Source organism: Coffea arabica, chromosome 1c (assembly GCF_036785885.1).
Source record: "Coffea arabica cultivar ET-39 chromosome 1c, Coffea Arabica ET-39 HiFi, whole genome shotgun sequence".
In the NCBI taxonomy this organism is placed as follows: domain Eukaryota; kingdom Viridiplantae; phylum Streptophyta; class Magnoliopsida; order Gentianales; family Rubiaceae; genus Coffea; species Coffea arabica.
In genome coordinates, this window is record NC_092310.1 from 22,379,536 (window position 1) to 22,394,047 (window position 14,512).

Consider the following 14,512-nt stretch of genomic DNA (forward strand, 5'->3'; position numbering starts at 1 on the left):
GAATAAAAATAACTAGGGTTTCATAGTCGAAACGTAAAACCCAACTCAAAAGGGTTATAAGATTTTCCAATGGAAACACTTGAACCAAAGACAAGTCGGAATCCAACTAGATAAGCTAAGAAATATTGTTTTTGGGATCGTTTATATGGTTCAAAATCATCTCATATTCAAGTAGATATTATAGACTAAATGTCTTAATGAAATTCATGTAAAAGGGAGGACAAAATACCCAAGAAAACCCTAAACCACTCTTTTTTATTTGGTAAGCGTAAGTAAACATTTGGAGTTTCCAATTGAAGAAGGATCATGTTTTAAGATGGAAAAAGGTCATAGTATTTGCCAAACGAAAATATACAAATTCAAATAGAAACTTAGCCCTCGAGCGAAAATTTGGGCAGCACGCCCTTTGTATTTACCTATTTTTCCAGCCATTTATGGCTTCATTGTTTTCTTCAATCAATCCAAAGTCACACACAATATCATCTCATTTCAATAGCCATTCCATAGGCTCAAAGTCATATAAGTACAAAAATCAAGCTAACAACATGTGCGGAAATGAAGTTTAACAAAAGATAGATTTGACGGGTTTTGCGTAACGGACACATCCAAAGCTACGCTTATCGGATTGGGAGATAATTTATACCGTTTCGAAGCTAAGACAGAGGGTTACAATTTTGATGAAGACCACTTAGTCCAAATTCTAGTGTAACCTAGTCAAATTCCCAATTCCCAGAACCAAGTTCCAACTAATCGGCTAATTAACCGTACTACCTTTAAATGGTCATATCGCAGGCTACCAAAGTCCATTTACGGCGTTCTTGGAGGCATTGAAAAGATAAGACAAAGACCTACAACTTTAATGAGACCACTTAGTCCAGTTCTCACCCTAACTAGGTCAAATTTACCAAAACAACTCCAGATTTTCCAGTTCGAAATTCACTGCAGAAATCAACTAGCAGTCCTGCTTTATTCACTCATATCTCAGCATACACAACTCCAATTTAGGTAATTCCAAAGCCATTTGAAAGCTAAGATACAAGGATATAATTCTTAAGAAGACATCATCAACCAATTCGGTAATATTCCTGGTCAAACTAACCACTTATAGAGGCTGATTTTCATTTTTGGACAGAAACAGGGCAGCAGGGGTATTTCGGTCTTTTCATAGGCTACGTTACTCTGATTGAGTTGAAATTTTGCAGGAAACTATAAAACATCATTCTCTACAACTTTTATGTTTTGTACTAAGGCTAGTTCGGCCTCTAACAAGGTGAAATAGAAACGGGCAGAAGCAGGGCAGGTTATCATCCAAGCTGGAATTCATGCATTCAAGTGCTAATCTTCCACAAAACAACATCTGAAGCAACTAAAAACCACTAATAAGCAATTAATTGAAGTAAAGAAGAGGTTCTTGGCAAAATACCTTATCTCCCTATGAAAGATGGTAGCTTAGGCTTTTTCCTCCAAAAATAACTCCACAAACACCTTGGAAACTACTTGGAAAGTAAGTTTTATGGAGTAGTTTGCAAATTAATCGGTTGAAACTCAAGATTTGGGCAAGAAATTGAAGTGGAAGATGAAGAACTCTCTTGGTTTCTCTCTCACTAATTTCAGGCAAAGGAGACAAGAAAATGAATGAATTTTGGTCAAAAATCTGATTTTAGTAAAGTTACCAACCTTGGTCAAAAGTCCAACTTCTAATAGCATAGTGACACTTGGCTCCTTTTAGGGTTTTAACCATATCTCTTTGTCTTTCTAATACTAATCCATATAGGTAATTTCTAATTATCTCTTAGCACCTTGTAAAATAATATCCCTTAATACAAAACTCTAACAAGTTGCCAAAATATATGGCTTTTACCGTACTAGCGGGTCCCACGTCCAAAATACACTTCAAATTCAACGTACACTAACTCATACTAGGAAGATGATTTTAAAACTGTACTTAATTGTAAAAATGCATAGAAAATTTAATATTTTCAAGGAAAGTATAAAATATAGTCAAGGAAATAAAATAATGCTGAGAAAATGTGAAAATTTTTGGGTCCTCACATCCTTACATTCACTGGTACCATTTAAAAATTTAACCTAAGGTCTACCACGAGTTTCTATAACCAAAAGTTCATGACTAAAAACTCCTAACTCTATTCCAGGTATTTCAAATCTAGCGCTCTGATACCAACTGTGACGCCCCCACCTCTCCTTAGGGCAAACCCTAGAGTATCAGCGAAATGCCTGTCCAACTCTCGTCAGGACTCACGCACTCGTTCAATCTTAATATAGAGTCACAAAACAATCATCGACTTAAATAAAAAGTACTTCGAATATACAGACCATAACTTCAAGGGTTAACAATTACGATTACAATCCACCAACCAATAGTAACAAAAGTTACATTATAAGCGTCATTAATATCATACAAAATTATACTAGCTTCCACCAAAACGCTAGTCCAAATCCTCCAATCCACCTCCAAAGCCTGTTAAGGAAAACAAACTTAATGGGATGAGCGAATGCTCAGTGAGGCCAAGAAAATAAACAGGCAAGTAAGTAACACCGATCAATCAAATAATATGCTTATAAGCAACTTTAAACATGACATTTCATTCCAGTGCACAAATAGGAATTTAACACACGAGAAGGATACAAGAGTTCTCAAGAGCTATTCCCACATCTTGATCAATTTGAGCCATCTGGAGTTGACCCTCTGTCAACCCAAGTAGTAACATGACTATAGTGCTCCACTTACTTCCTTCACTCACCTAACACCCACTCGGATCCGGAACCAAACATGTATAAAGTGGCAATACTATTTGAGTATGCCTAGCGAGATCTCAAAAGATCAAACTATAATATTTTCTAAGGTTCACTAAACTCCTCGACCAAACCTTTGCCGGCTCGAGTTACCAGGTTAGCCAATGGATTAGGGCGTCCCCACATGTGTATTTGGTCGATGAGACAGTGCTCCAATCGACTTTGAATCGATCATAGCACTGAGTCGGGGTGAGTGGCACCCCCTATCGGAATAGGGCGTGATACTTCTAGCCGCTCAGTGCTCAAGACTTACAACATGTTCATGTACAAGTATAAGTCATATATATTCATGTAACAAGTATCATGTATTTAGAAAGAGAGAGGACGAGGGCAATAAAGTACACCTTTGCCTCGGCAAGTTCACATATCATGTATAGCACTTGTACAAATAATATTTAAATCACATCAGCATTTAACATGCATTTGACACTCAATGTGAGGACTCGCAAATTCCTTACATATTTCTCAAAAATTCCCTTTTATTTGAAAATTATTTGGAAATTATTATTTCATGTTATCCATAGTTCAATCACCCTAGAAAAGTGCCAATGACCATAGGAAATTAGGGTTCTCCTATTCGTTTTCAATTCAAGGTGAAATCGGATTTTTCGTGTAACCGTAGTATAATTATCCGGTACCGAGTAAGGATCGAATTTGGTGCTTAAGAGTGACTTTTAAGTGAGAAATAATATGTGATTAGAAGCAATGATAAAAAGTTAGTGAATAGGAAGCAAAAACCCTAGTACGTGCGATTTAAGAGAAAACGCGTCACACCGACGTGTACCGTGCACTACCGTTTGAACCGACCACTTGACCGCCACTTACTTGTCACACAAGTTTATTACTAATGGAGTAAAATATCTCCTCTCTCATGATGACAGCTTGGCCGAAATTTGTGGCTAAAATGCAAGGAAGGAGAGAGAAAATTGTGTGGTGGAAATCAAGCCAAGTGTTGGCTAAACTTGTGGACAGAATTTGTTCTAATTTTCTTGTCTTCTTATAAGACCAAGTGAGCTTCATTCTTCCCCAATTTTTCTGCTGCATAGCCGAGCAAGGAGAGAGGAAAGGGAGAGCAAGAGAAAACCAAAATTTCTTCTTGATTTGCACCATCCAAGTGCAAGAAACAAATTCTAAACCGATTAAAGTGTGAATTGTGATCTTGGGAAGCTAGGGAAGCTAAAATTTTCAAGAGGAAGTGAAGTGGTACTCTTGCAAGCCTTGTTTCTTTTGAGGTATGTGCTGCTTATACTTGCTATATGGATGATCTATGTTGTATCTAAGCTTAGATAAGTGGTTATAGTGATGATGGGAGCAAGAAATCAAGAAAGGTTCCATTAGAAATCAAAATTCCAGATTTCTGGAAAATTTTCCCCCTTTTCTGCCCGATTTTATTTCTCCATTTTAGATGCCGAATTTGGCTTGGCACAAAACATGAAAGTTGTAGAGAATGGTATTTTATATATGCCTATAAAATTTCAGCTCAATCGGAGCAACGTAGCTTGTGAAAAGACGAAAATACCCTCGCTGATCTAGGTTACTTTCCAGAATTCCGCGTGGACAGTTTAGTCTCTTTGGTTGTGTTTGTTTACTATAATCCGTTCAGATTTAGCCAATTGTCAAAACATGAAAGTTTTATTACCCTGTATTAGCTTTTCAACTCCGCCAAGAACGTCTTAAACGGACCTCGGTAGACTGGGATATGGTCATTTGAATGCAGTGCGGTTAATTGACCAACTAGTTGGATTTTGGATCTGTAAAGTGGGCATTTGACTAGATTGCACTGTAAATCTGACTAAGTCATCTTCATGAGAATTGTATACATTTGTCTTAGCTTTCATATGGCTTTGGAATTATTGGATTTGGAGTTATGTGTGCGGAGATTAGAGTGGATGAATCAAGACTACCACAGTAAACCTCGAACTAGAAAATCTGGGATCATTTTGATAAATTTGACCTAGATACAGGGCAAACTGGACTGAGTGGCCTTCTTCAACATTGTAGTCCTGTGTCTTAGCTTCGAAACGGCTTAAGTTTCATCCCAATCCGATAAGTGTAACTCCGGTTGTGACCGTTATGCATGAACCCGTCAAAGCTGTCTTTTGTCAAATTGCATTTCCGCACTTGTTATTCCTTTGATTTTGTTCTTATATTGTCTTGAGCCTATGAAATGGCTATTATGATGAGTTTGTGCTGTACATGACTTTGGGATTGGCTGAGAAAAATCATGAAGCCATAAATGGCTGGAAATTAGGTAAACACAAAGGGCATGCTGCCCAAATTTTCGCCCGAAAGCTAAGTTCTATTTGAACTTGTATAATACTATGACCGTTTTTCCATCTTAAAAACATGATCCTTCTTCAATTGGAAACTCCAAATGTTTACTTACTCTTACCAAATAAAGAGGAGTGGTTTAGGATTTTCTTGAGTATTTTGTCCACGGGTCCAAATGTCCTCGTTCCACTTTAAAGTCTCTTTTTATACGTTCTACTCATCATTCGTCGAGTTTCTTTGATTGCACCTAATTGTTTGTGATAAATGAGTGGTAATATTCTTTTCATTTAATTTTAGGTTTTCTCAGTGACTAAAGATAATATCCGGAAGGATATTTTGCACGTTGTTGTGCGTAAATAGGTGAGTGTTCTATATACCCGTGTTTTCTGTGACTACCTGATTACTTGACTATCTGTTTACTCGATTTCCAATTTATGTGATTACGTGATATCCGTGAATTACATGCTCCCATGAAATCAATTTGTATTGCTTACGTGCTAAGTGTCCACTTGATTACTTAATTATCATGAATCACATGCTATATGAAGTTGTCCATCATTGTTAGGCGAGTGTGTACTTTACCTCATTCGACCTATTCAATTGATGAATTTTACCATTTACCGTTTACCGATTTACTTGGTTAGTTGTGCATGTTGTAAGCTCTAAGCTGAACTTGGGCCCCGCCTCGGTTACCGACCTACTCGAGCCAGGACTGGGCTCGGTCGGGTAGGTTGGAACCCTGGACAACCGTCGGTATACTCGAGTATTACCACTGGAGGGATAAGGTGATGGCCAGTCAACCGTGGGGATTCGGAAGTTATAAGGTGCAGAGGACCGACAAAGTTCCACCGGAACACCGTATCCTTCAGTATATGGTTACCGTGTATCATGATAATTGTTCCATGCTAAAATGCCAACATGAAATCATGTGTTATACCTGTGATATGCTCCATACCTGTAATAAGTCCCAACCACTCATGATCTATACATAAAGTTTTCTGGATTAATTGTTATTACATGACTAATGTTCCTTGTTTAATTACTTGTTTATGTATATAGAACCTCACTGGGCTTTTTAGCTCATACCACGTCAATTGTTTTCCTTAGCAGGGGAAGGCGAGCAAGGACGAGAGTTCTGTATAGTCTAGTTGATCTAGTTCTTTGGCCTTGTAATGGTTCTCGCCCTAGTGCTTGGCACGGGCTGGTTGTATGAGGAATGAGAACCCTTGTATATTCGATGGTTGTACTTGAATGGTAAAAACTTTGAAGACTTCTGGTGTGTAGAAGTTTCTTATCTTTTACTTGAGCATCTATTGTCTATGGATGTATATACATGATTCGAGTTCCATAGTGAGTGAGTCCTGGCGAGAGCTGGGCAGGCGACCCGCTGAACCCTTTGGTACGCCCTAGGGGGAGGTGGGGCCGTCACAGGTGGTATCAGAGCTTAGGCTTCAGATCTTTGTAGTGTATCCTAGGCTGATGTTTAGGATGCCAAACTGTGGGACTGGCTTGAAAGTTAAATGATTTCTTGTAGCGATGTAATTTAGAGCCACTTCACGTGGTCCCTACAAAGGAGCAAGATAGGACCAAGTGGTGTTATGGTCCTTATCATATGGATGAGAAAAAGGGTTAAGTGCTCTTCTAGAGTGAAGGGGTGGATCATAGATGTGATAGCTATAAAAACCTTTATCTTGATACTTGGAGGAATTTGATATGTATGTTGGGTAGGAATCCCGAATTTGGTGATATACTCTTGGGACCGGCCGGCTTGAGTTGTGAATTACCTTATTTCGGATTCTCGTGCCCGAGTACTCCAGAGTTGAGGCAATGCTAGCTACTAGGTACTTGAGCCTTGTATTTTGGAACATGAACAGGCTTTGTCCGACTAAAATGAATATAAGAAATCTACGGACATCTAGTGACTAGGAAGTGACGTGAGAGACCGGACGGGGTCATCTTAGCTGAGTCTGGAAAGTATTGTAACCCAAAAGATCCTTGTGGTGAGATTGAAATGATTCTTAGTATGTGATCAACTTTCGAGAGCTATTTTGATCTGATTAATGCAAGTTGGAATTTCGAGGTCGAAATTCTTTTAAGGGGGAGAGAGTGTGAGGACTCGCAAATTCCTTACATATTTCTCAAAAATTCCCTTTTATTTGAAAATTATTTGGAAATTATTATTTCATGTTATCCATAGTTCAATCACCCTAGAAAAGTGCCAATGACCATAGGAAATTAGGGTTCTCCTATTCGTTTTCAATTCAAGGTGAAATCGGATTTTTCGTGTAACCGTAGTATAATTATCCGGTACCGAGTAAGGATCGAATTTGGTGCTTAAGAGTGACTTTTAAGTGAGAAATAATATGTGATTAGAAGCAATGATAAAAAGTTAGTGAATAGGAAGCAAAAACCCTAGTACGTGCGATTTAAGAGAAAACGCGTCACACCGACGTGTACCGTGCACTACCGTTTGAACCGACCACTTGACCGCCACTTACTTGTCACACAAGTTTATTACTAATGGAGTAAAATATCTCCTCTCTCATGATGACAGCTTGGCCGAAATTTGTGGCTAAAATGCAAGGAAGGAGAGAGAAAATTGTGTGGTGGAAATCAAGCCAAGTGTTGGCTAAACTTGTGGACAGAATTTGTTCTAATTTTCTTGTCTTCTTATAAGACCAAGTGAGCTTCATTCTTCCCCAATTTTTCTGCTGCATAGCCGAGCAAGGAGAGAGGAAAGGGAGAGCAAGAGAAAACCAAAATTTCTTCTTGATTTGCACCATCCAAGTGCAAGAAACAAATTCTAAACCGATTAAAGTGTGAATTGTGATCTTGGGAAGCTAGGGAAGCTAAAATTTTCAAGAGGAAGTGAAGTGGTACTCTTGCAAGCCTTGTTTCTTTTGAGGTATGTGCTGCTTATACTTGCTATATGGATGATCTATGTTGTATCTAAGCTTAGATAAGTGGTTATAGTGATGATGGGAGCAAGAAATCAAGAAAGGTTCCATTAGAAATCAAAATTCCAGATTTCTGGAAAATTTTCCCCCTTTTCTGCCCGATTTTATTTCTCCATGTTAGAGGCCGAATTTGGCTTGGCACAAAACATGAAAGTTGTAGAGAATGGTATTTTATATATGCCTATAAAATTTCAGCTCAATCGGAGCAACGTAGCTTGTGAAAAGACGAAAATACCCTCGCTGATCTAGGTTACTTTCCAGAATTCCGCGTGGACAGTTTAGTCTCTTTGGTTGTGTTTGTTTACTATAATCCGTTCAGATTTAGCCAATTGTCAAAACATGAAAGTTTTAGTACCCTGTATTAGCTTTTCAACGCCGCCAAGAACGTCTTAAACGGACCTCGGTAGACTGGGATATGGTCATTTGAATGCAGTGCGGTTAATTGACCAACTAGTTGGATTTTGGATCTGTAAAGTGGGCATTTGACTAGATTGCACTGTAAATCTGACTAAGTCATCTTCATGAGAATTGTATACATTTGTCTTAGCTTTCATATGGCTTTGGAATTATTGGATTTGGAGTTATGTGTGCGGAGATTAGAGTGGATGAATCAAGACTACCACAGTAAACCTCGAACTAGAAAATCTGGGATCATTTTGATAAATTTGACCTAGATACAGGGCAAACTGGACTGAGTGGCCTTCTTCAACATTGTAGTCCTGTGTCTTAGCTTCGAAACGGCTTAAGTTTCATCCCAATCCGATAAGTGTAACTCCGGTTGTGACCGTTATGCATGAACCCGTCAAAGCTGTCTTTTGTCAAATTGCATTTCCGCACTTGTTATTCCTTTGATTTTGTTCTTATATTGTCTTGAGCCTATGAAATGGCTATTATGATGAGTTTGTGCTGTACATGACTTTGGGATTGGCTGAGAAAAATCATGAAGCCATAAATGGCTGGAAATTAGGTAAACACAAAGGGCATGCTGCCCAAATTTTCGCCCGAAAGCTAAGTTCTATTTGAACTTGTATAATACTATGACCGTTTTTCCATCTTAAAAACATGATCCTTCTTCAATTGGAAACTCCAAATGTTTACTTACTCTTACCAAATAAAGAGGAGTGGTTTAGGATTTTCTTGAGTATTTTGTCCACGGGTCCAAATGTCCTCGTTCCACTTTAAAGTCTCTTTTTATACGTTCTACTCATCATTCGTCGAGTTTCTTTGATTGCACCTAATTGTTTGTGATAAATGAGTGGTAATATTCTTTTCATTTAATTTTAGGTTTTCTCAGTGACTAAAGATAATATCCGGAAGGATATTTTGCACGTTGTTGTGCGTAAATAGGTGAGTGTTCTATATACCCGTGTTTTCTGTGACTACCTGATTACTTGACTATCTGTTTACTCGATTTCCAATTTATGTGATTACGTGATATCCGTGAATTACATGCTCCCATGAAATCAATTTGTATTGCTTACGTGCTAAGTGTCCACTTGATTACTTAATTATCATGAATCACATGCTATATGAAGTTGTCCATCATTGTTAGGCGAGTGTGTACTTTACCTCATTCGACCTATTCAATTGATGAATTTTACCATTTACCGTTTACCGATTTACTTGGTTAGTTGTGCATGTTGTAAGCTCTAAGCTGAACTTGGGCCCCGCCTCGGTTACCGACCTACTCGAGCCAGGACTGGGCTCGGTCGGGTAGGTTGGAACCCTGGACAACCGTCGGTATACTCGAGTATTACCACTGGAGGGATAAGGTGATGGCCAGTCAACCGTGGGGATTCGGAAGTTATAAGGTGCAGAGGACCGACAAAGTTCCACCGGAACACCGTATCCTTCAGTATATGGTTACCGTGTATCATGATAATTGTTCCATGCTAAAATGCCAACATGAAATCATGTGTTATACCTGTGATATGCTCCATACCTGTAATAAGTCCCAACCACTCATGATCTATACATAAAGTTTTCTGGATTAATTGTTATTACATGACTAATGTTCCTTGTTTAATTACTTGTTTATGTATATAGAACCTCACTGGGCTTTTTAGCTCATACCACGTCAATTGTTTTCCTTAGCAGGGGAAGGCGAGCAAGGACGAGAGTTCTGTATAGTCTAGTTGATCTAGTTCTTTGGCCTTGTAATGGTTCTCGCCCTAGTGCTTGGCACGGGCTGGTTGTATGAGGAATGAGAACCCTTGTATATTCGATGGTTGTACTTGAATGGTAAAAACTTTGAAGACTTCTGGTGTGTAGAAGTTTCTTATCTTTTACTTGAGCATCTATTGTCTATGGATGTATATACATGATTCGAGTTCCATAGTGAGTGAGTCCTGGCGAGAGCTGGGCAGGCGACCCGCTGAACCCTTTGGTACGCCCTAGGGGGAGGTGGGGCCGTCACAGGTGGTATCAGAGCTTAGGCTTCAGATCTTTGTAAGTGTATCCTAGGCTGATGTTTAGGATGCCAAACTGTGGGACTGGCTTGAAAGTTAAATGATTTCTTGTAGCGATGTAATTTAGAGCCACTTCACGTGGTCCCTACAAAGGAGCAAGATAGGACCAAGTGGTGTTATGGTCCTTATCATATGGATGAGAAAAAGGGTTAAGTGCTCTTCTAGAGTGAAGGGGTGGATCATAGATGTGATAGCTATAAAAACCTTTATCTTGATACTTGGAGGAATTTGATATGTATGTTGGGTAGGAATCCCGAATTTGGTGATATACTCTTGGGACCGGCCGGCTTGAGTTGTGAATTACCTTATTTCGGATTCTCGTGCCCGAGTACTCCAGAGTTGAGGCGATGCTAGCTACTAGGTACTTGAGCCTTGTATTTTGGAACATGAACAGGCTTTGTCCGACTAAAATGAATATAAGAAATCTACGGACATCTAGTGACTAGGAAGTGACGTGAGAGACCGGACGGGGTCATCTTAGCTGAGTCTGGAAAGTATTGTAACCCAAAAGATCCTTGTGGTGAGATTGAAATGATTCTTAGTATGTGATCAACTTTCGAGAGCTATTTTGATCTGATTAATGCAAGTTGGAATTTCGAGGTCGAAATTCTTTTAAGGGGGAGAGAGTGTGAGGACTCGCAAATTCCTTACATATTTCTCAAAAATTCCCTTTTATTTGAAAATTATTTGGAAATTATTATTTCATGTTATCCATAGTTCAATCACCCTAGAAAAGTGCCAATGACCATAGGAAATTAGGGTTCTCCTATTCGTTTTCAATTCAAGGTGAAATCGGATTTTTCGTGTAACCGTAGTATAATTATCCGGTACCGAGTAAGGATCGAATTTGGTGCTTAAGAGTGACTTTTAAGTGAGAAATAATATGTGATTAGAAGCAATGATAAAAAGTTAGTGAATAGGAAGCAAAAACCCTAGTACGTGCGATTTAAGAGAAAACGCGTCACACCGACGTGTACCGTGCACTACCGTTTGAACCGACCACTTGACCGCCACTTACTTGTCACACAAGTTTATTACTAATGGAGTAAAATATCTCCTCTCTCATGATGACAGCTTGGCCGAAATTTGTGGCTAAAATGCAAGGAAGGAGAGAGAAAATTGTGTGGTGGAAATCAAGCCAAGTGTTGGCTAAACTTGTGGACAGAATTTGTTCTAATTTTCTTGTCTTCTTATAAGACCAAGTGAGCTTCATTCTTCCCCAATTTTTCTGCTGCATAGCCGAGCAAGGAGAGAGGAAAGGGAGAGCAAGAGAAAACCAAAATTTCTTCTTGATTTGCACCATCCAAGTGCAAGAAACAAATTCTAAACCGATTAAAGTGTGAATTGTGATCTTGGGAAGCTAGGGAAGCTAAAATTTTCAAGAGGAAGTGAAGTGGTACTCTTGCAAGCCTTGTTTCTTTTGAGGTATGTGCTGCTTATACTTGCTATATGGATGATCTATGTTGTATCTAAGCTTAGATAAGTGGTTATAGTGATGATGGGAGCAAGAAATCAAGAAAGGTTCCATTAGAAATCAAAATTCCAGATTTCTGGAAAATTTTCCCCCTTTTCTGCCCGATTTTATTTCTCCATTTTAGATGCCGAATTTGGCTTGGCACAAAACATGAAAGTTGTAGAGAATGGTATTTTATATATGCCTATAAAATTTCAGCTCAATCGGAGCAACGTAGCTTGTGAAAAGACGAAAATACCCTCGCTGATCTAGGTTACTTTCCAGAATTCCGCGTGGACAGTTTAGTCTCTTTGGTTGTGTTTGTTTACTATAATCCGTTCAGATTTAGCCAATTGTCAAAACATGAAAGTTTTATTACCCTGTATTAGCTTTTCAACTCCGCCAAGAACGTCTTAAACGGACCTCGGTAGACTGGGATATGGTCATTTGAATGCAGTGCGGTTAATTGACCAACTAGTTGGATTTTGGATCTGTAAAGTGGGCATTTGACTAGATTGCACTGTAAATCTGACTAAGTCATCTTCATGAGAATTGTATACATTTGTCTTAGCTTTCATATGGCTTTGGAATTATTGGATTTGGAGTTATGTGTGCGGAGATTAGAGTGGATGAATCAAGACTACCACAGTAAACCTCGAACTAGAAAATCTGGGATCATTTTGATAAATTTGACCTAGATACAGGGCAAACTGGACTGAGTGGCCTTCTTCAACATTGTAGTCCTGTGTCTTAGCTTCGAAACGGCTTAAGTTTCATCCCAATCCGATAAGTGTAACTCCGGTTGTGACCGTTATGCATGAACCCGTCAAAGCTGTCTTTTGTCAAATTGCATTTCCGCACTTGTTATTCCTTTGATTTTGTTCTTATATTGTCTTGAGCCTATGAAATGGCTATTATGATGAGTTTGTGCTGTACATGACTTTGGGATTGGCTGAGAAAAATCATGAAGCCATAAATGGCTGGAAATTAGGTAAACACAAAGGGCATGCTGCCCAAATTTTCGCCCGAAAGCTAAGTTCTATTTGAACTTGTATAATACTATGACCGTTTTTCCATCTTAAAAACATGATCCTTCTTCAATTGGAAACTCCAAATGTTTACTTACTCTTACCAAATAAAGAGGAGTGGTTTAGGATTTTCTTGAGTATTTTGTCCACGGGTCCAAATGTCCTCGTTCCACTTTAAAGTCTCTTTTTATACGTTCTACTCATCATTCGTCGAGTTTCTTTGATTGCACCTAATTGTTTGTGATAAATGAGTGGTAATATTCTTTTCATTTAATTTTAGGTTTTCTCAGTGACTAAAGATAATATCCGGAAGGATATTTTGCACGTTGTTGTGCGTAAATAGGTGAGTGTTCTATATACCCGTGTTTTCTGTGACTACCTGATTACTTGACTATCTGTTTACTCGATTTCCAATTTATGTGATTACGTGATATCCGTGAATTACATGCTCCCATGAAATCAATTTGTATTGCTTACGTGCTAAGTGTCCACTTGATTACTTAATTATCATGAATCACATGCTATATGAAGTTGTCCATCATTGTTAGGCGAGTGTGTACTTTACCTCATTCGACCTATTCAATTGATGAATTTTACCATTTACCGTTTACCGATTTACTTGGTTAGTTGTGCATGTTGTAAGCTCTAAGCTGAACTTGGGCCCCGCCTCGGTTACCGACCTACTCGAGCCAGGACTGGGCTCGGTCGGGTAGGTTGGAACCCTGGACAACCGTCGGTATACTCGAGTATTACCACTGGAGGGATAAGGTGATGGCCAGTCAACCGTGGGGATTCGGAAGTTATAAGGTGCAGAGGACCGACAAAGTTCCACCGGAACACCGTATCCTTCAGTATATGGTTACCGTGTATCATGATAATTGTTCCATGCTAAAATGCCAACATGAAATCATGTGTTATACCTGTGATATGCTCCATACCTGTAATAAGTCCCAACCACTCATGATCTATACATAAAGTTTTCTGGATTAATTGTTATTACATGACTAATGTTCCTTGTTTAATTACTTGTTTATGTATATAGAACCTCACTGGGCTTTTTAGCTCATACCACGTCAATTGTTTTCCTTAGCAGGGGAAGGCGAGCAAGGACGAGAGTTCTGTATAGTCTAGTTGATCTAGTTCTTTGGCCTTGTAATGGTTCTCGCCCTAGTGCTTGGCACGGGCTGGTTGTATGAGGAATGAGAACCCTTGTATATTCGATGGTTGTACTTGAATGGTAAAAACTTTGAAGACTTCTGGTGTGTAGAAGTTTCTTATCTTTTACTTGAGCATCTATTGTCTATGGATGTATATACATGATTCGAGTTCCATAGTGAGTGAGTCCTGGCGAGAGCTGGGCAAGCGACCCGCTGAACCCTTTGGTACGCCCTAGGGGGAGGTGGGGCCGTCACACAAAAATTGAAAAATTTATACCGTTGGAAACTAGACTCAAAGCACTAAAACTTTTGAGCAGACACTTTTCTCAGACTCCAATTTGAAGTCATTCAAATTTTAGCTCAA

The 14,512-nt window shown here is 39.0% G+C and overlaps 3 long non-coding RNA genes across 3 annotated transcripts; all 3 read left to right on the forward strand.

Moving 5' to 3' along the window:
- Window positions 1-3,696: 3,696 nt before the first annotated feature.
- Window positions 3,697-6,394, forward strand: LOC140006396 (uncharacterized). Its single transcript, XR_011813993.1, has 2 exons — window positions 3,697-4,046; window positions 5,383-6,394. It is a non-coding gene; the product is annotated as an uncharacterized lncRNA (long non-coding RNA).
- A 1,245-nt stretch (window positions 6,395-7,639) lies between these two features.
- On the forward strand, window positions 7,640-10,338 carry LOC140006398 (uncharacterized). The gene is made up of 2 exons (XR_011813995.1): window positions 7,640-7,990; window positions 9,327-10,338. It is a non-coding gene; the product is annotated as an uncharacterized lncRNA (long non-coding RNA).
- Window positions 10,339-11,584: 1,246 nt separating this feature from the next.
- Window positions 11,585-14,283, forward strand: LOC140006401 (uncharacterized). The gene is made up of 2 exons (XR_011813997.1): window positions 11,585-11,935; window positions 13,272-14,283. It is a non-coding gene; the product is annotated as an uncharacterized lncRNA (long non-coding RNA).
- The last annotated feature ends 229 nt before the right edge of the window (window positions 14,284-14,512 follow it).